The following is a 21,249-nucleotide window of genomic DNA, read 5'->3' on the forward strand; positions in this document are numbered from 1 at the left end:
CATTCTCTCTAGTTTGTCTTTCCTCCCTCGTTAAATCCACCTGCTTAACGTTATTTACGCAATGTGTGCTGCTAATGATAGCACTGACTCGAACTGGACGAGATAGCACCCGAAACCATAATTGAAAAACTTGTGTAGGTACATTCAGTGCGAAAGGAAACATTTTGAAGTTTCTCACTTAACGAATTGGAATAAATACACTATAGAGGATACGTGCCACTTTGCGAGATATCGCAAGACATTGATTGCCAGCGCACCTAGCGGGACGACCTTGAAGCTGAATGTAGTAGTACACACCACACTATAAATTATACCGAAAGCGTCAGGGTCCAAATCGTCTTTAATTAAAAAGTGGTTACAAATAATGTATTGGCAACTGTCACTCCATGGTAACCAGACTAAGGATAGAGAGACCCGGTTAGAAATATAGTTCATTCCAGGGCCTCCAGAGTTATAATAATAATAATTTGGGGATATTAGGTCGCGTAATGTTAATAATCCGCTGACGCGTTTCGATCTTGCTACCAGTTTGATGGCTGGATGTCCTACCTGACTTCAACCCTCTCCATCTTCTAGCTGTCCTGGTAGGAACCCCATAGTGAGACATCAGTTCCATCACAGTCAGTTCAGTCATGGTGCCGGAAATTACGGCACGCGATCCAGTTGATGCTCCAATGCTTCCTGTTTATTCTCACAAGTACTGAACTTCATCTCTGTTTATTCCTCGTTGTCAGAAAAAGGTAATGAACCATAAAATGCAAATTGAGCAAAATAAATATATTCAGTACATAGTTAATTGCCACCCACGGAATTTTTCTCCAGAATCTGAGTTGATTCTGCAAGGTAGTTTGGTCCTAGTCACAATACCATGGTATACAGTACAAACCAACGAAGAATTCGAAAGATCGATTCATAACAATCTAGGAAGAAAAATGAGAACTGCTTAACGAAATGATAGGCGAGTGTTGTTTCAAAGGTAATTTATATTTGAAACATTAACTTCAACAACTTTGTCTTTCGAAACTATTGCGTTGGAAAAGACCCCTATAGGGATAATCAGCCCTATATGTAGTGATGCGATGTGATCTACAATACTGCACTGAAATCGATATTAAGGCTCTGCAGGAATTTGGGACCAGAACAAAACCCAGTGCAGGTAGTCCAATTCAATTTTGCAAACCGCAACTGGTCACTTATGGCTATATTGGACTTGATTAATGTTTTGATAAAGCAAAGATTGTTTTGAAGACATGTCGTATAGCTCAAATTAAGCACAGACTATACATTTCAGTCAATCAAAACTTTTAATTAAAGAACTCAGATGATTGGGTGGGTAATTTAATGAACATGGACGCACTCATGGACAACCAATAAAAGAAGAGTCCGGGCTCTTTAATTAAAAGTGTTCACCGACTGATAAGTACAAATTATTCCTAATTATGGTTCCATGCTTTCTAAGAATGCTACTAATTATCTCCTTGGCATAACGTACACTAGCGGACAGGTTATTGATATTTTCATGGCAGTGATTCTCCCCGTTGATGGATTTACAAGGAGACCTTGGCAACGTATCCACACCGATTGAATTCATTTTCAATATACGTGCACGTCTTGGCGAGAACGTTCACCACCTTCAATTGCTCTCACCCAATTCAGAGAAAAGAGAATTTGAATATTTCGAGAGTGCTCCGCAAGACCGGCACGCAATTACTTACCACAACGAACGCCGAGTAGCCTCTCTGCTTTACAAGCACGTTGTTCACGCATCGAAACTCGCCCCCGTTCTGTTTATGTTTGTTGCAGTTTTGCAACAACATTTTGTAGTATGCTACGGTACGCATGGTGTAGGGTCGGACTTTGTGATGGGACAGAACCTTTCATGAAAGTGAACCAAGTGTGCTTTGGAATAGACGATCTGAAGAATCCTTGTCGACGCAAAAGCACGGCCTTTGTCCAATGGGCTAGATGCCATAAAAATTATTGTTTCTCTTCTTCTTTTAATGCTGAAAACATTTCTTGGCAGACAAATTAGGGGTCCCCATACTACGAAAGATGTAAAATTAAGTAATTTACTCAATTGTGCTGCTGAAATGTGAAGGTTTCAAATTGTGTGTCTTGGATAGCTCTATCTCACTAAAAAAAATAAAAATGTCACTTCTGAGCTAAATGCAGTTCAGGAAAAACAGCTTAAATCGCTTGTTTTATTACTCGTTTTCATTTTTATTCAAATCCTAGCCAAATTAACTTATTTACATTAATCTTCCTGTAATGTGTTCCTTGGTTCAATACCCTCCGGGGGTTTTTGTACTTTTTTCAAAAATATCCTCACCAAATGTTGTTATAAGGACTTAAGTGAAACTCTGCATTGACTCACATTAGCGCTCGTAGTTGTAGAAAAAGGCAAACTGCTAATCTAATCGACCCGATAACGACGATTATGGAAAGGATTGTAATTTTTAGAAATAAATAAATAAATAAATAAATAAATAAATAAATAAATAAATAAATAAATAAATAAATAATATATTCTCATGCTTTATTATATTTTATTTGCCTAAAATTCGTAGCTCATATCCCAGGGATGTTTTCAACAGTGAGTTGCTTGCCTGAAGGGCTAGAACTGTGGAGTTTTATTGTCATTACCATCCTGCTTCATGTAGCAAGCTGTAGCCGTTACAAAACATGTAACTTAAAAGCTTTACAGTCTGTCGAGCACACAAGTTAAATATAAATATTGCAGGTTAATATAGCTGTAAAAGAACCACACTATTCACCATTAAATAAAAATACACACTATTAAACAAAGTATGACATGTTTCGTTCTTAAAAGAACATCATCAGATTATATCAAAACATACTAAATATTTGTAAATATTTATGTTTATTTCTGTCTAAACACCTAGGAATTTGATATTTGGAACTTATCTTAATGAAGTCCTGCTTTGTCTCCACTCCAGCACACAATGCGAGGCGTTCAAAAAAAACGTTACTCCTTCATTGTCCTGTATCCAAACCGGCTGCCAGTCCACTGACACTCCATTACGTCACGTCCCCTACCCTGGTCAGGTCAGTGATGCGCTGCACTTCCCCTCCAGGTGCTTTACTAGTTGTGTTCCATTAGTATTAACGTTGTTGTCGCTATCCTTATTATTATTAATAATAATATTATTATTTCTCATATTACAATTCATTGTTAAATACTACGCAAGGTTTCTTAATAATTTAATGGTCTTCCTATTATACCGGTAAATTTATTATTTATTTTTTAATTAGGGAGATCTTGTAAGATGGTCCTTTTAGTGACAAATACTCCAGCGAATTGTTGATATTTGCGATAAGAAAACAGACAGAGCTCCTGTCAAAGATGTTGAAAACGGCCAACAATGGAAAAGATACTCGAAATGATCTGGAAATGGAAACTTGGTGAATCTTCCGCTGGCCTACAAAAAGAACGAAGTTGGGGAGTGCCTAGTAAGCCAGACGGACATCGACCGACCACCACCACACCACCAGAATTATTGACCGACTTAAACTGAACTATCTGAGCGGTCAGTGCCACGAGCAAAATCATTGAGAACCAATCCGAATTAGCGATCTCAGCCATAGTGGAAATCCAGACCTCGCTCGCTCACACTCTCACAGCATCTGTACTTTGGATAGTCACCTATCCAAAAAGTGGCCAAATCGAAAGTTACTTAACTATAACCACTTAAGGAGCCAGACATTCTATTCGCCTACAGCAGCGCAACTGAATGCCTGCACGAGAACAAACAGAGCAAATTGTCTATCACTCTACGTGGACACTAGCTCGAGCCTTGTGCCCGCGTAATGTGTTAAAACTAAACCGCACTCTACTATGCTCTCTCGCTGAGTGCTGTCTCTTAGTGGTCCGTCCTCTACTCAGAGTTTGACCCTTTTCAGCGCCTGTATCCCACACCTTTTAAAATACCCTCCCCTCACGCAACTGCTCAACATTGACGCATCCCTTCGAGACATCGTAGAATGCTTCCATCAGTTCATAGTAGCCCTCAGATAAGCATGTAACAAAGCCGACTCCTCCATCGACCTACACCAGCCCAGAATGCACACGTAGCCCATCCACCTGAATTTTTGTCTCTAACAAATCCGGCGGCGAGCTGACAGTCCAAGTTCAATTATGGAAAGAGCTACCATAACGGAAAAACAATTCAACCCAGAACCCATATCCACCCATCCCAAAGTCCTCATCATAGCCCTAGTCAACCCAGGACCGGACTATCGTACTCGCAGATTCGTACTTGCAGCCTTGTTGCCGTTTGGGAGTATGTAACCGTCGTAGGCAAGACGCATATTTGTTGATATTGTTGTTGATGATGAAGATAATTCTTATCAAGGTCTTGAGGCTAGGAGATATCGACCATCTAACTCTCGACCCAGAAATTTTCAAATTTATCGTAATCCCCTTAATCAACTCCCACTACAAGCCCAGAACAAACATACCAGCAACCTCAAATACCAGCACACATACCTGCTAAACTAGCAACCCAGCCAAAACCCAAACGCCCACCCAAGAGGTCGTAACGTCTCAAGTAAACCCAATTAAAAAGGGAGAACAAATCTCAATCTGACATCCCCTCCACAAAGACCATTCGCTGCAAAACCAAAGGAACCCAAGGCATGCACACACATTCAAAGAGACATATAGCAACCTCAAACATAGGATCCCAAGAAAACTGAAACTCTTCCCCGAGACAAACTTCAGGCAAACACTACACGAACCCAGGAACCCACGAACCTAATTGAACACACCAAGGCGCAAACCACGATTTTCTTACTCCAACCCATCAGTAGTTCACAATACTTCATTTGCTTTAATCTAAACCATTCGGTGCCTCGTAAACAGAAGCCACCCATTGCAACAGACGTAGGGGATCACGTCCCACTCCAACTGCAAGGTGCCCGTTGACCAGGCGAAATGGTATAACTGCAACGACTGACATACCACTTCTTACCCTGGCAGCTCATTCTTTAAAGAGGCAATCAAGCAAAAAAACTACGCACATGACACAAGTCATACAACCAAACATACCCACTACCACATGTTACCAGTCCAACATACACAACTCCACATCTTCTCAGTATCTCACAACCTAGCTCATTCCCACTACATACCTCGGACACCTCCTGCTGATTCCCAACTAACGAGGAACTAGAACGGATAACCACGACGTATCTCTCCAGCCAAGCGCTAACTACGACAGCCAGCAAATCCACTAGTCGGCATGTGTTGGTCCAGAGGCGGACTCTACATTTCAAGCTAAGACAACAACACGAATCTTCATGCTTCCTGTTAAATATCACCAACAAAAGGGTAAGTACACAAGAAACAAGACCTTCCACGACAAATGATGATATCCGAAGGAAATTCTCCAACACACACACGGACAACGAAGAACACACAATCACAGCTGGCAGAGGAACTCAGTTCACGCACCGGAGCCGGATGACGAGAAAGCGCCAGTCAGTCGCGAGTCAGTTGTGAGTGAACGTGAAGCAGACACGAGTCAGTCAGCCTGTCAGGAGCCAGTCATTCGGGAGTGCTTCATTAAGGATTGAGACAGTCTTGTTTACGCGAATTGCGGTGTTTGAGTTAAGTTATGTCCGCATCTGTGGTGTAGTGGTTAGTGTGATTAGCTGCCAACCCCGGAGGTCCGGGTTCGATTCCCGGCTCTGCCATAAATTTGGAAAGTTTTACGGGGGCTGGAACGGGTTCCACTCAACCTCGGAAGGTGAAGTGAGTAGAGGGGAGTTCGATTCCCACCTCAGACATCCTGGATTCGATTTTCCGTGGTTTCCAACTTTTTCTCTGGGCAAATGCCAGGATGCTACCTAACTTAAGGTCATGACCACATCCATTCCAATCTTTCCATCCCCCAAGAGGCCCTGTTCAGCATAGCAGATGAGGCCACCTCGGTGAGGTACTGGTCCTCCACCACAATTTTCCCCGACCTTAAGTCTCATGCTCCAGGACACTGCCCTTGGGGCAGTAGAGGTGGGATCCCTCGCTGAGCCAATGGAAAAACCAACCCTGGAGGGTAAACGGATTAAGAAAGGAAGAAAGAAAGAGTTGAGTTTGCATTGAATTACACATGGGACGACACAGTGCTCTGGGTGACCGTGTTGGAGGGCAGGTGTGTGATAGTACATATATCATACCCTCGCACTATATGTAGAAGTGAGAGATATTATTGTCAGTATTCGATTTATTATTATTATTATTATTATTATTATTATTATTATTATTATTATCTGCATTTCAATTGTATATTTTGTCATTAATATTTTTAAGCTGGGAGGTCTCCATATATGTAGTATGAGTAATTTGTTTTGACTATACGGTTGGGAAAACATTGCTATATTGGAACTTGGAAACGTTGCATGAGTCATGCATTTATCCCTGTCTGATGAGATGAGCTTGTTGTTGTACTAGGAAAGTTCTGTGACTCATGTGAAACACCCCAGAGAGTTTGTTTATGTCTTGGGACCAAGAAGGAGTTCACGGCGTGGTCTTGACAAGAGGATCTACCATGATTGTCTGGCGAGGATCAATCCAGACGTATCATGTGAGAGGAAGGGGAATGCTGATGTCTATAAGGGTTGATCAAACGGCGGGAACAACACACACAGTACGGGAAATAAGGAGTGCTGACACACTGTACGAGAAGGAAGTAGTGCAGATAAACTGTACGGGGATGAAGGAGTGCGAACACACACGGGAGTGAAACTGGATATACGGTACTGGAGTGACACTGCTGCACTATCCTAGACTGGACTTCAAACGTTTGTGGAACGTAGTCTTGTTTGTGGAACGTAGCATTTTTATGTTTGTGAGATGTGACTGACATACAACTAAGTATTGTATCATTTTGTGGTGGCCTGGTATTACATGTTGCTGAAAGCTGGGAGGTGCTATATCTCAGACTTTCCATAATTTATGCTCAGGAACGACAAGCGTGTGTTGCTCAAATCTATATATCGTTACAACAAGTGTTAAAGTCTGTGAACACAGTATTACGAGGTACATTATCTGTGAGATGTTATAACTGCCGATTATGAGAATCGGCAAGTCGTGCTGATACAGTGAAGGGTTCTTATATACATATATGTACATTGTTCAACGAACTAACTACAAATGGTGGCTTAGTTCTCGCTTTCGTTTTCCCACTGTTTTCATTGTTGCTGTTGTAAATATGGAGTCTTTCAGCAATCTTTTCTTTGTGTATTATAAGTGCATTTTGGTGTGTTGGTGAGGTGCTCATGCACGGATTTTATTGAGAATATAGTTAGATATTTTAGTATCAGTGGAGTTATTGATGAACCTAGGTGCATTTCCTACCTATTTAGTCGTTTTCAGAAGGTTAGGTAAGGCCTGAAGCAGATGTACCAGTACGCAGCATTATGTACACGCCCTGGGATATAAAGAATTATCATGCTCTATCTAAATTCAAGGGATCCATTCTGGTGAACTCTGGCGCCCATACTACGGACATTTCGATTAATTACGTTTATTAATTTTATTACATTTTAGAGTAATTTTATTTATTTATATATTTTTAAATTTATGATATTTATGATCACTTATTTATACTAACAGTGAAAGTTACAGGTGTTCGATGAAACGGAGGACTATGTATTCAGCTAATTTCGTGAATACAGACTATATACAGTAGACTATGGGAGTGGAATACTTAAACGCGAATGTGCTTGTAAATTATTTAAAATAGTAGTTTAATAAATTTATTCGAGAGCAAAACAGGCTACCTTACTGAGTAGTCATTCTTAGTTTCAGGGAACCTGATAACTCAGTATAATACAGTATAACACCATTCTTGTAGTTGCTGCTGCTGCTATCCCCCGACTGCAAGCACACAGCTGCGCGACCCTAACCACACGGCCACTTTCTCGGTTAAAGTTCTTCAAAGAGAACTAGGTAGAGTAATGGGAACTTATGTTAAGCGTGCGCTGTTATTGTGTGGAGAACGAAGGGACGAATGTCTAGTATCTCCTTGTTAGACATGGATGAATACTGGCTATTAGGGCCTACTTTATGAGTGCAAATTAATTTTAATAGGCAGCCTGGTGTTGCGTGTTTAACCGCGGACACTTTTAGCTGGCCAGTCGGAAAACTATTATGCTGTCAGCAGCTCATAAAATCTCTGATGAACACGTGTTTCATATATAATCCTCCTATTATGTCAAAAAATTTGACATTAGTTACCCTGTGAATGATCGCACAAGCAAACGTATAAGAACACATGTCAACAAGTGGGAAGAAGTCACACCATCTTGATGTTTCAAATTTGACATGCATTATTAAAAGCTTGTTTATGAAGAAGACATAAACGCGCACGTCTAACGAGGCCAGTATTTCGATCTGTAAGATAACTTTTGTTCAAGAGGTCACAACGATATTGTTATTAAAACATCAAAGTAATCGTTTCTTCCTATTATTCCTCTTTATCCCGTCAACTCGTTATTGGTAGGACGTGGATGAATCGGCCGCCTTAGGCTATACATCTGTAACACAGGAAACTGCATCAAATCACATCATTAGAGGCTTCCCAGCCGTGAAATTAATACCTGGCTCATTTGACCGTTATTAACACTTCATCAGAGTACTCCACTGTTTAAAACTGACTCCTCCCATTAAAGCGTACCACTGCAACATTCAATGTGTATGTCGGGCTGAGATGTTGGCCTTCTGACCCCAACTTGGCAGGTTCGTTCCTGGCTCAGTCCTGTGGTATTTGAAGGTGCTCAATTACGTCAGTCTCGTGTAGATATACTCTTTAGCGGCACATGAAACAACTCCTGCGGGACAAAATTCCGGCACATCGACGTCTTCGAAAACCGTCAAAAAAGTGGTTAGTGGGACATAAAAGCAATAACTTTATTATATACTAGCAAGATACCCGTGCTTCGCTACGGTATTATACTGAAATTTATAATTGAATGCTTATTGTTTTAGATATATAATCCGCCGAAATTCGCGATCTGACTCGTTTTCTGCGAGAATCCACCAAAATTCCCGATCTGACTCGTTTATATTAGATTACGGCACTTTTCCTCCCATTTTTCAATCTTCCTTTCCAGGAATCGATTTCGTACTTCCCGGGCTAGGCTCAGGTATTCCTCCCGGTCAGTTGGGTCCGTAAATCTTTGCCATCTTTTCCTATAATCATTTTAATATGTATAAAATCCTTCAGAAGATCCGGCGTGGTGTCATATTGGGTGCTTTGGCGGCACTGAACCCGCGGCCGGACTGCATTCTTAGTCATTACCCGTCCAGGAGCCGTTTCCAGCGCGGTCCGCACATTTGACGACGGTCCGGAACATTATTATTATTATTATTATTATTATTACTATTATGTGTTGCTGGAATGGCTGATGACAGGGAAAACCGGAGTATCCGGAGAAAAACCTGTCCCGCCTCCGTTTCTTCCAGCACGAATGTCACATGGAGTGACCGGGATTTGAACCACGGAACCCAGCTGTGAGAGGCCGGCGCGCTGCCGCCTGAGCAACGGAGGATACTTATAAGTAAATTAAGAACAGTAAAATCAATAGGTCTCACCTCCTTCTACACCCCACCGCCGTTAAGTTTATTTACCGCCAACTCCCCCCCCCCCCCGCCCCCCCAAAAATTAAAAGAAGGCTTGTTTCTTTATGTTTAAAGGTGATTCCAAACACCAATGTTCACGTCTATTGCCTTCAGTTTTGAGATATAAGTATCCCCATAAAAATAATTTACTTTTTTCACTTCATTTCACACTACTCCCCCCCCCCCTCCCCCAAGTGAATTTTCCCGCAAAAAATACGTGTTTCTTTAATAGTAAAAGATCTTCTAAATACCAATTATCACGACTCTAACTTCTTCAGTTTTTGACTTATGTGTCCTCATGAAAGGAATTCAACTCCTTTACACTCCCACCCTCCAAGCTGGTTTCCCCACCAAAACGCGTTTTTCTTTGTTTTTCAAGGAGATCGAAATACGAATTTTCACGTCTGTAACAACTTTAGTTTTTATTAGATGTATGCATTCTCATACAATGAAGTCAATTAAATTTTCAATTCTTTCACCCCCCCCCCCCCTTTCATTGGATTTTCCGAGAATACGTCTTTCTTTACTTTTAAAGCAGATTGCAAATATCAAATTTCACGTCTGTAATATCTTCATTTTTGAGATATCAGTAGAATAATTAACACGTTATGTTTAATAGAGATAAAAAATACCATTTTCACTTCTGTAACATGTTAAGTTTTTAAGATATACTGTAAAAATTCTCATTTTAAAATTTAACCCCTTTTGAGTTCCCCTTAAGTGGAGTTTCCAAAAACAAATCACCTATGTTTCCTTACATTTACAGGAGATTCCAAACATCCACTTTTTACGTCTGTAACATTTTACGTTTCCAAGATATTCTGTAGATATAGTCTTTCAAAAAATTCACCCCAATTTGTCACTCCTGTTTAACAGCCATTAATTGGATTTTCCAAAAACTAAAAAATACGTGTTTCTTTATTTTTAAAGGAGGTCCCATATACAAATTTTCAGTTCTGTAATATCTTCAGGTTCTGAAATATAAGTATCCTCATTAAAGGCATTCAACCCATTTTTCACCCTTTTACACCCCTCCTTTTAGGATTTACAGGAAACAAAAAAATACGTGCTCCTTTATTTTTAGAGAAGATTCTAACTACCAATTTTTTCATCTGTAAATTTTAAAGTTTTAAGATGTAGATACACTCATTTTAAAAAATTCACCCCCCTTTTCACCCCCCAATATTTGGATTTTACAAAAACGAAAAAATACGTGTTTCTTTACTTTTAAAGTAGATACAAAATACCAATTTTCAGGTCTGTAATATCTTCAGGTTCTGAAATATAAGTAGCCTCATTAAAGCCATTCAACCCATTATTCACCCTTTTACACCCTTCCTATTGGGATTTTCCGAAAAAAAAAGAATACGTGTTTCTTTATTTTTAAAGGAGATTCTAAATACCAATTTTTACATCCATACATTTTAAAAGTTTTGAGATATAGATACACTCATTTTTAAAAAATCACCCCCTTTTCACCCCCCATTAATTGGATTTTCCAAAAACAAAAAACCACGTGTTTCTTTATTTTTAAAAGAGATCAAAAGTACCAATTTTCAGGTCTGTAATATCTTCAGTTTCTGAGATATAAGTACCGGTATCCTGATTAAAGGCATTCAACCCATTTTTCCCCATTTTCACCCTTTTTCACCCCTCCTATTGGGATTTTCTGAAAACAAAAAAGTACGTGTTTCCTTATTTTTAAAGAAGATTCTAAATACCAATTTTTACATCTGTAAACGTTTAAAGTTTTGAGATATAGATACACTCATTTTAAAATTTCACCCCCCTTTTCACCCCCTTAGCGAAGGAATATCCAAAAATCCTCTCTTAGCGAGCACCTACATCTTAATATGAATATATCCCCAAAATTTCATTTCTTTATGTCCAGTAGTTTTGGCTCGGCGATGATGAATCAGTCAGTCAGTCAGTCAGTCAGTCAGTCAGTCAGTCAGTCAGTCAGTCAGTCAGTCAGTCAGTCAGTCAGTCAGTCAGTCAGTCAGGACAAGTTATTTTATATATATAGATATATAATTCTCTGGGGCCATCAAGGACCACGTTAAGTCTTGTTGCATTTGATACTGAACTTGGCCTTCTTTAGAGCCCAAATTTCCCTCATTCTTTGTGAGTGGGCCTGCTTACGTTCCTCTGTCCAAGGGGCACCGTATCTTCTCTTCGATTGCTCGTCTCGGTTTAGCCCGTTCGTCAATATTTTCTTGCGGAAGAGATCTCTGTTAAGGGCGTCTTTAGCTGAGATATGTAGCATTTGCAGGTCTTCTTTGGTATTTCTAAACCAGGGAATTGTGGTTTTGGGGTTTGAATCAAAAATGTGAAAGATTTCTTTAGTTAACTTTCTTCCGTCCATTCTTTTCAGATGACCGTAAAATCGTGCCCGTCTTTTTCTGATTGTGTCGGTAATTTTCTCTATTTTGCTGTAGACTTCCTTGCTGGATCTCCTTTGGTGGATTCCATTTCTGTACTTTGATCTCAAGATTCCTCTCACAATTTTGCGTTCTCTTTTCTCCAGTTCTTCAAGGAGTCCTTTGTTGGCATTTAAAGACAGGGTTTTGGCTGCATATAGAACTACTGGCTTCAGAACTGTTTCATAGTGACGTATCTTGGTGTTTTGGGAAAGGCATTTTTGTTGTAGATTGTGCGGGATGTTTGGTAGGCTATTTCCAGTTTGCGTACTCGCTCCTGAAGTGCTTCTTTGTTATTATTATTATTATTATTATTAGAGCAAAGTGTAGCTTCCACCGAAGTCCCAGTCAACATCCATGGCTGTGACAATATGGAAGTTGCTGGGGTGTGGGTAGTGCTGAGTAATGACATTCAGAGCATGACTAGTGCATCTGAGTGTTATGAAAGGTGCTGCTCGTAGGGTCAGTCGTGCTGCAATAGTACTTACTGACCCAGTGAGGAAAGCAATGGCAAACTACCTTACTCCTCATCTTGCCTAGTACGCCTCATTTTGGTGCTGCCATTGGTTTTTGGGGTTTCCTTATAACCGCATAACCTCTGGTGGTGCTATTTGAGGATCCAACCAGCCTCTGGGCTGATGACATAACAGACAGACATTATCACTCAATGTGTAATGTAAGACACCGTCTATATCACTTGTGTCCAGTTCAGCTCTCTTTTAATACGAAGGTTGAAACTTTAATATAGGTAACAATTTAGTAATAACCGATACAAAAGAGACACACGTTGCCAAGTTCTACTGTCCTTCAAAGTAGTCACCAGCAATGTGTACGACTCGTCGCCAGCGATATAGAAGTCTTAGGAAAAGTTTCGCAGTGTGTATTGATATTTCGAATGGAGCGGTCTACTGCCTTACGAATCTCTGGAATAGTTCTGAATCGAATGCAGTTGAAAGTGCTACAAACCGTACAGCACGACAGTGTTATCAAGGTCTTCAAGAGGCTTGCGGAGAATCTGCATAGCCTTACAGAACAGTGTCAAGGTGGGTAAAAGCCTTCAACGACTTTTCTCATGAACAAGCGTTTCTTCAGAATGTGAAGCACAGTCGCATGTGCTAATCCGGTGTTTCGGGCCAGCTCACGAAACATATTGCGTCGATCAGTGTCCAGTAACGCGGCAAGAGCATGCACTTCTTCTTCACTGACACTGACCAACGCATGTCTGCAACATTTTGGCGTCGCTTGTTGAAGGCTCTTACCCACCGTGCCACTGTTCTTGTAAGGCAATGCAGATTCCTCGCAAGCTTCTTGAAGATTGCCGTGCTGCACGACCTCTGTCAGATTTAACTGCATTCGTTTCAGAACTGTTCCAGAGATTCGCCAGGCACTAGACTGCTCCATTCGAACTATCAACACAATAAGCGCAGCTAAAGGTATCCTACGACTTCCACATCGCTGGTAACGAACGGGTTGTAAACAATGCTGGTGACTACTTCGAAGGACAGTAGAACTTGGTAACATGTTATCTCTTTTGTATCAGTTGTTATTAAATAGTTGCCACTATTGAAGTTCCAACCCTTTTATTATAAATAGGGTTGGAAAGCTTATGACCTAAAGAAGTATAAAATATGCAAGCAAATATGCCCTAGAATAGCTAAATATGACCCAAAAAGGTAAAATATGACTGAAACATTTTAGGGATACGTACCAAGTATTAGATCATTACTAACATTAAACGTGTCAATGCCGGGCTGAGTGGCTCAGACGGTTAAGGCGCTGGCCTTCTAACCCCAACTTGGCAGGTTCGATCCTGGCTCAGTCCGGTGGTATTTGAAGGTGCTCAAATACGACAGCCCCGTGTCGGTAGATTTGCTGGCACGTAAAAGAACTCCTGCGGGACTAAATTCCGGCACCTCGGCGTCTTCGAAGACCTTAAAAAGTAGTTAGTGGGACGTAAAGCAAATAACACTATTATTTTTAAACGTGTCAAAATGAAATGAAATGGCGTATGGCTTTTAGTGCCGGGAGTGTCCGAGGACATGTTCGGCTCGCCAGATGCAGGTCTTTTGATTTGACACCCGTAGGTGACCTGCGCGTCGTGATGAGGATGAAATGATGATGAAGACGACACATACACCCAGCCCCCGTGCCAGCGAAATTAACCAATTAAGGTTAAAATTCCCGACCCTGCCGGGAATCGAACCCGGGACCTCTGTGACCAAAGGCCAGCACGCTAACCATTTAGCCATGGAGCCGGACAACGTGTCAAAAAGTGACAAGCGATAATACGGCAGACACATTTAATCATGCGAACTAACAGAGCTATACTAGGTACCTACGTAAAACCTTAAAAAATCATGCAGTACTATATCTCTGAGGCAGAGTTCTCACCGTGTTTTGCTAAAAAAAAAAATAATCAAAAACCAGGCATTAGCATGCATTTTGTATCTGTCGGCGTACGTTCGGACAGCATCTCTTCCTCGGAATCATGTCTTGTAAACCCGCCACCCATCTGTTTCTGGAAAAGAAAGTAAAATACATCTACTGGAGTATTTCGAAATCTTGTGTTTGAAACTCGACGCAGATAACATGTACCTTGTTAAAAAAAGACGCCCCAATTTAAAGAAGCTCAAAGTGTAACAATTGGGTTTAGGTCGCACCGATACAGGCAGGTATTAACGTGACCATGGGATAGGAAAGGGCTAGGAGTGGGAAGGAAGCGGCCGTGGCCTTAATTAAGGTACAGCCCCAGCATATTCCCGGAGTGAAACTGGGAAACCATGGAAAACCATCTTCATTGCTGCCGACAGTTGGCTTCGAACTCACTATCCCCCGACTGCAAGCACACAGCTGCGTGACCCTAACCGCACCGTCACTTCCTCGGTTAAAATTCTTCAAAGAGAACTAGGTAGGGTAATGGAGAAGTTATTTTAAGTGTACGCTGTTCATGTGTGGAGAACGAAGGGACGAGTGTCTAGTACTGTATCTCCTTATTAGACATGGATGAATACAGGTTATTAGGGCTTACTTTATGAGTGCAAATTAATAGTATTTTAATAGGCAGTCTGGTGTCGCGTGTTTAACCGCGGACACTTTTCGCTGGCCAGTCGGAAAGATATTATGCTGTCGGCGGCTCATAAAATCTCTGATGAACACGTGTTTCATAGGTAATCCACCCATTATGTCAAAAACTTTGACATTAGTTGCCCTGTGAATGGTCGCACAAGCAAACGTATAAGAACACATATCAACAAGTGGGAGAAGTTTGAAATTTGACATGCATTATTAAAAGCTTGTTTATGAAGAAAACATAAACAGCACGCTCCAAGTCGTGTATGTAGACAAATTTATTAACTATGACGGTCTGATATTTATTCATAATCTCGCAACGCGTGCAAGGTACAACTCTATTTTTCGTATATACTGTAGGTATGTGAAAACCATTGCTATTTTTCTTCCTATAAACCCATAGATAATCTTAAAATCATAATTTATAATATAACAAGAAATCAAGCATTTATCTGAGGAAATGAAACGAGGTACACTTAACCGCAGGAACTATCAAAATCATCCTAGAAGTAGACGTTCCCGTTTTCCCAATTTAACCCTGGGCGAATTCCGTGGTGCTACTTAGCATTAAGCCCCAATTGTTTCCATCTTATTCCTCCACAGTCAGAGAAGTTTTCAGGCTGCCAAGCGAGTTAACTACGTTATAAGCTTCCATTCGGAAGGTGGATGGTTCGAACCACATCATCCGTAGCAATGAAGATAGTTTTTAGTACGTTACCATTTGTCACGTGGAGTGTACCTTAACTAAGGCCACGGCTGATTTCTTCCCAGTCTTTCTCCACTGAAGAAAATCACCCTAATATAAGAGGAAAGGTCAAAACTATAAATCATACATAACCTTGGAAACTTATAAATCTTAATAAAATTAATGCTATTCTCACTTCTTAAGAAATCGTTTGAGCTACAGCCCGTAACCCTCGTAACGATGCACAGTTAGAACTAGTTGATCACCCCGCAATGATAACGTATACACTCCTAAGATCATACATACTAAGAAAACAGGATAAATCATCCAAGTCATCAAGGCTAAAAGTAATCTAAAAATGGGCGAATATAAAACATCAAATAGTTTGATGCTCTCGGGTATTTCCCTTCCTTGGAAAATAATTTAGTTGCATCAGCAAACCAATAAATCCTACTTTATTAGGTCCTTTACAAATCTGAATATAACCTAAAACCTTACGCTCAAATAAAGTAAGAAATACCAACCCAATTAATACCGACATGAGTTAGTGTGACGTTAGCAAACATGTTTAAAGGTAGAATTCACTTAACACTAATAATTTAATGTACTTGGAGACATGTTTCAAAATAAAGAAATATATTCCACTCTTATTAAGTGCCCGTTGAAGATAAATAATAAGATACTCTGTCGGAAAACGAAATACCGACATCAAGATGACTTCCTTCCCACTTCTAGGCCTTTCCTACCCCATCGTCGCCATAAGACCTACCTGTGTCAGTGCGACTTAAATCAAATTGTAAAAAAAATGTTTAGATGAATGTAATTTAGGCTGAGCAATTGTGTCTAGGTAACGTATTTATTTAATTAAAGTTTCGATGCCACAGGTTTTAGTTAATTTTTTTTTTTTTTTTTTTTTTTTGCTAGTTGCTTTACGTCGCACCGACACAGATAGGTCTTATGGCGACGATGGGACAGGAAAGGGCTAGGAGTGGGAAGGAAGCGGCCGTGGCCTTAATTAAGGTACAGCCCCAGCATTTGCCTGGTGTGAAAATGGGAAACCACGGAAAACCATTTTGAGGGCTGCCGACAGTGGGGTTCGAACTTACTATCTCCCGAATACTGGATATTGGCCGCATTTAAGCGACTGCAGCTATCCAGCTCGGTGGTTTAAGTTAAGTAAGAGCGAGAAGACGTGTGATATGGTGGTACATTAATAACCGCTGTAGTCGCCACGATTTTCAATACCAGAACGCAAACGTGTATGTATTGTGTCGTACAGGTGTCGGATGTCATTTTGTAGGATGAAGTTCCAGGCCTATTGCACTTGGTCAGTGAAATCAGCAATGGTTTATGCTGGTATTGGATGACGCTCGATTTGTCGTCCCATAGAATCCGATACGTACTCAATAGGCAAAAGGTCTGGTGATCTCGCAGGCCAAGGCAACTGATCGACAGTCTGTATCGCACGTTAGGTGCCAACAGCGAGGTGATTACGAGCGTTATCCCGTTGGGAAACACCGCCGTGAGTGCCGCGGATGAATGGCAGCATAAACGGTTCAATCACCAGTCTGACGTACAAATCCATTGTCAATGTTCTTGGGATAACGACGAGAGTGCTTCTGCTGTCAATGGAAGTCGCTGCTCAGACCATAACTCTTAATGTGCCGGCGCCGCAGACAGTTTGGTTCCAAGCACTCACCTGGCTTCCTGCTTACCAAACTATTGTCATCACTGGCACCAAGACAGAAACGGCTCTCATCTGAGAACACAACAGATTTCCACTCCATCCTCCAGTGAGCTCTAGATTGACACCACGGAAATCTTAGAAGGCATTGATTCGGAGTTAGTAACGTGAACGCTACTGGACGTCTGGCTCGGAGCTGTCCCTCAAGTAATGGTTTTGTTGCATTTTGATGTATCACTCAATTTAAAGAATGCTGGAGTATATTCTTGAAGCATCTTACATTTTTGGGGAAAGGCACTAAGACAGCTGCTGGTAATGCATTTCAATCATCAATCCCCCGCTTTACAAACGAATACTTACCATAGTTAGTTTTCTGCCATCTACCTTTTACTTTATGCGGATGATCTGCCTGCCTTCCCGCGACCACTGTTGCTAACACTATGCACTGTGGATGCATCCCTGCCAAGTCTTTCTGCATTATCGCGGAAAGAACATCCAACTCCTCGTAGCCCTATTACACGGCTGATGCTGATTCTGCCTTCTTGATCTCCTTCAAGGCATGTTTGATTGCCACCTACCTCACAAAGCCAACACCGGACGACGACTAACGCCATGCCTCAAGTCTCAGACGGAATCCGGATTTGCCGGGTCCGTTGATGATTAGTGTACAGCGCGAATTTAAAGTAAGCTCTCTTGGCATGGTCATGTTGGTGCTACCATCACTACTCTTCGTCGACAAACGCGCAAATTAGAATAGGCGTCATCTTGCAAAAGTACAAACACGCCCTCCGAATTTCGTTTACCTTGTACAACTCCTTCTTGATGTCGGCATTTCATTTTCCATCAGTGTACAATATTCCCGTGTCCTAACCGGGTGCAATCAAGTTTTGTAATAATAGTCAGTGAATTTTAAAAGTAGGTGATGATATTTTTGGGATTGCAATTTTCATGTTTTTTTCTTAACTCTACGATTCTCATGATTTTTGTTTAACTCTCAAGAGCACAATAGCGACCCACTACTTTTAGATTGTGCTTAGCTAGGAGCTGTCACCACTGGTGACCATTATACTCTGTGTATCTTCCTATCACATTCCCCCACACTCCTTCGGTCAGTCTCAAGCTTTATGCTGTAACAGTGTGCTTTGTTATACGCTCCGGAAAGTGTAGTGGAGTACCATTGTGCTTCGCGCGTGTATCGGAGACTCGATGTCACAGAAACGTGCTAATTAGCATTTCCGCTATAAAACTGTTGTTTCACGTTTTATTCATATTATGTGCTGTTGGAAATAGGATCTGACTGTCCGACTCCTTGGCTGGATGGTCGGCGTTGAGATCTCCTGTTCAGAGGGATCCGGGTTTTATTCACGGCCGGATCGGTGATTTTAATCGCGTCTGATTAATTCTTCTGGTTCGGGGACAGGGTGCTTGAGTTTGTTCTAACACTTCCGTGTTTATATTCACACAACACACCACACTACCAACCCCCACAGAAACATGCAAAAGTGGTTACGTTCTTCTACATAAGGTTGATGTCGAGTTGGGCATCCAGCCGTAAAACAGGGTCAAATCCACATGTGCGGAACAGTTCTCAGCTGCTATTCCACAGGTATGGGAAAAGCGATAGAAGAAAACTATGGCTATGACTACGGTAAGTAATTCAGGGATTGTAATGTGTCCAAATTGTTTTTGTCAGAAACTAAAGAAGAAGTGTTTGATTCTGAAGTTGAAGACGCATTCCGTGTTGAACACTCATTATTTGATTCAAACCAAGAAATCATGGAATGTGTTGTTTTCTACAGTGGCTTACGTGAAACTAACATCCTTCTTCAACTGTTTAATAATGTTACTTGTTTTTAAGTCCAACGAACTACTTTTACGGTTTCCGGAGACGCCGAGGTCCCGGAATGTAGTCTGGCAGGAGTTCCTTTACATGCCAGTAAATCGACGGACACGAGGATGACGTATTAGAGCACCTTGAGATACTACCGGCCTGAACCAGGCCAAACCTGCCAAGTTGGGTCAGAAGGCCAGTGCCTCAACCATCTGACCCACTTATCCCGGAACTTCTGTTTGGACTTTCCCAATTACCTAGATTTAGCCCACCTTTACGGCGGGATGCCTTCCTGACGTCAGATCTGGTGGAGAGAGTAATTCACTTCTGTGTGTTGTTTTACGCTTTGCAAATGTCGTGAGTTTTGGGCTTAGTCTCAGCCCTTTCCCGCCGCTGCATTTTCAGATTGGTATGTGAGGTTGTAATTGTTTACAAAAATAGCATTTTACAGTACCGGTATTTACAGATTTTGTAGTTCAATATTTTTTTCTTACAGAGAGTATTTACGAATCCTTACGAGGAATAGCGTATTTAAAACATTATTTACAAGGAATAATTTACAATTGGGTATTCGTAATATTTACAAACATGTTTACATAGTGAGATAGTTCTTTTGGAGAGCGAGCTTCAGGACCGGCACGCTTTTGTTGTAATCCACGTGGACTGTCACTGACAGAGCAAGCATGCTATTGGTCAAGAGCCATCTACTGTTGGTCACAGCAGAGGTGAGTGTAGACAGTCATAAGTAAGGTTACTGGCAGGGGGAGGGGGTTACCCCTTAACGCTCGAGTCACCGGTCGTTAACGAGGAAATTGAGAGAACTGTAAGCTATTTTAATAAACCAGAGTTTGGGTGCGGAAGGAATCGTCCGCGGCCTACACGTTATTTATCATCCCTGCTTTCGCTTGTAGTTGGAGTCGGAGACCAGGGCCGACAGTAGAATATGACCCAATTCTCCACACAACTGTGTTACGTGAGGGTACTTACTTGCCGTTCCACGCCTCAAAGTAGTCTTAGAAATCGTGTCAGAACCTGTAATCAAACCCGGGTCAGGATGTCAAATCCCTAGAGCATGGCGGCAAACACACTCCACATGTAACAAACCTTCCCCTTAAGACTAGCAAGCAACCTTCACATTAACATCGTTATCATAACCATGGGACCTCCAGTTTTATGTGGAATCTGAACCGCACGAAGTGAGTTTTCATTTCAAAAATCCCACATGCAGTGACTGGTATTCGAACCCGGCTGTCTTGGTGAGAACTTGTGACGAACACAATCTGCTATCTCGATCTCCCTCCACATTTACACACATCCCCTTTAAATCCATCCCTTTGTTACTACTGCTCGCAGAGTTCTTGGGGCAGCTCTAAACCACAATTTGAAATCAAATCAAAACTGGGGGAAAAAGTTAAACCAAAGCTATGTGGAACACCTCGCTAAACACTGCGTTATAGCTGTGAGTCGTTTATTTGCATGTTTCATTGATGTATCACATAGAGCGAGACAACGAGATCGAGTGAAATTTGGCACTCCTCACTGCTTATACGGTTCACTTTGATTGATCAAGCCGGGGGACTCGTGTGGCTGAAAGTTGTGACTTCCTGGAAGAGAGCGACAGTGGTAATACGTTGCTCCAATCCACTGAGCAGCCACACAAGTGAAAAGGTTGCGTAGTGTTAACAGCATCAAAGCTCTGCCAGGCAGCGTGGTCCAGCGGACGACCGCTCTTTGTCTGACAAAGGTATGAGACTTGGAATAGATGTGGCAAATAATCCTATCATCCAATACATTGAATCTCATCAAAACAGAATCCCTTTGCCTGAGGTTTCCCAGCCACCTTTGATGTCGGGGATATTAAACCTGATTATGCACTCTAGATTGCTTGTCGGATTATATAAATAGCATCAAACAAAATGT

The sequence above is a fragment of the Anabrus simplex genome, chromosome 2 (assembly GCF_040414725.1).
Source record: "Anabrus simplex isolate iqAnaSimp1 chromosome 2, ASM4041472v1, whole genome shotgun sequence".
NCBI classification, from domain to species: domain Eukaryota; kingdom Metazoa; phylum Arthropoda; class Insecta; order Orthoptera; family Tettigoniidae; genus Anabrus; species Anabrus simplex.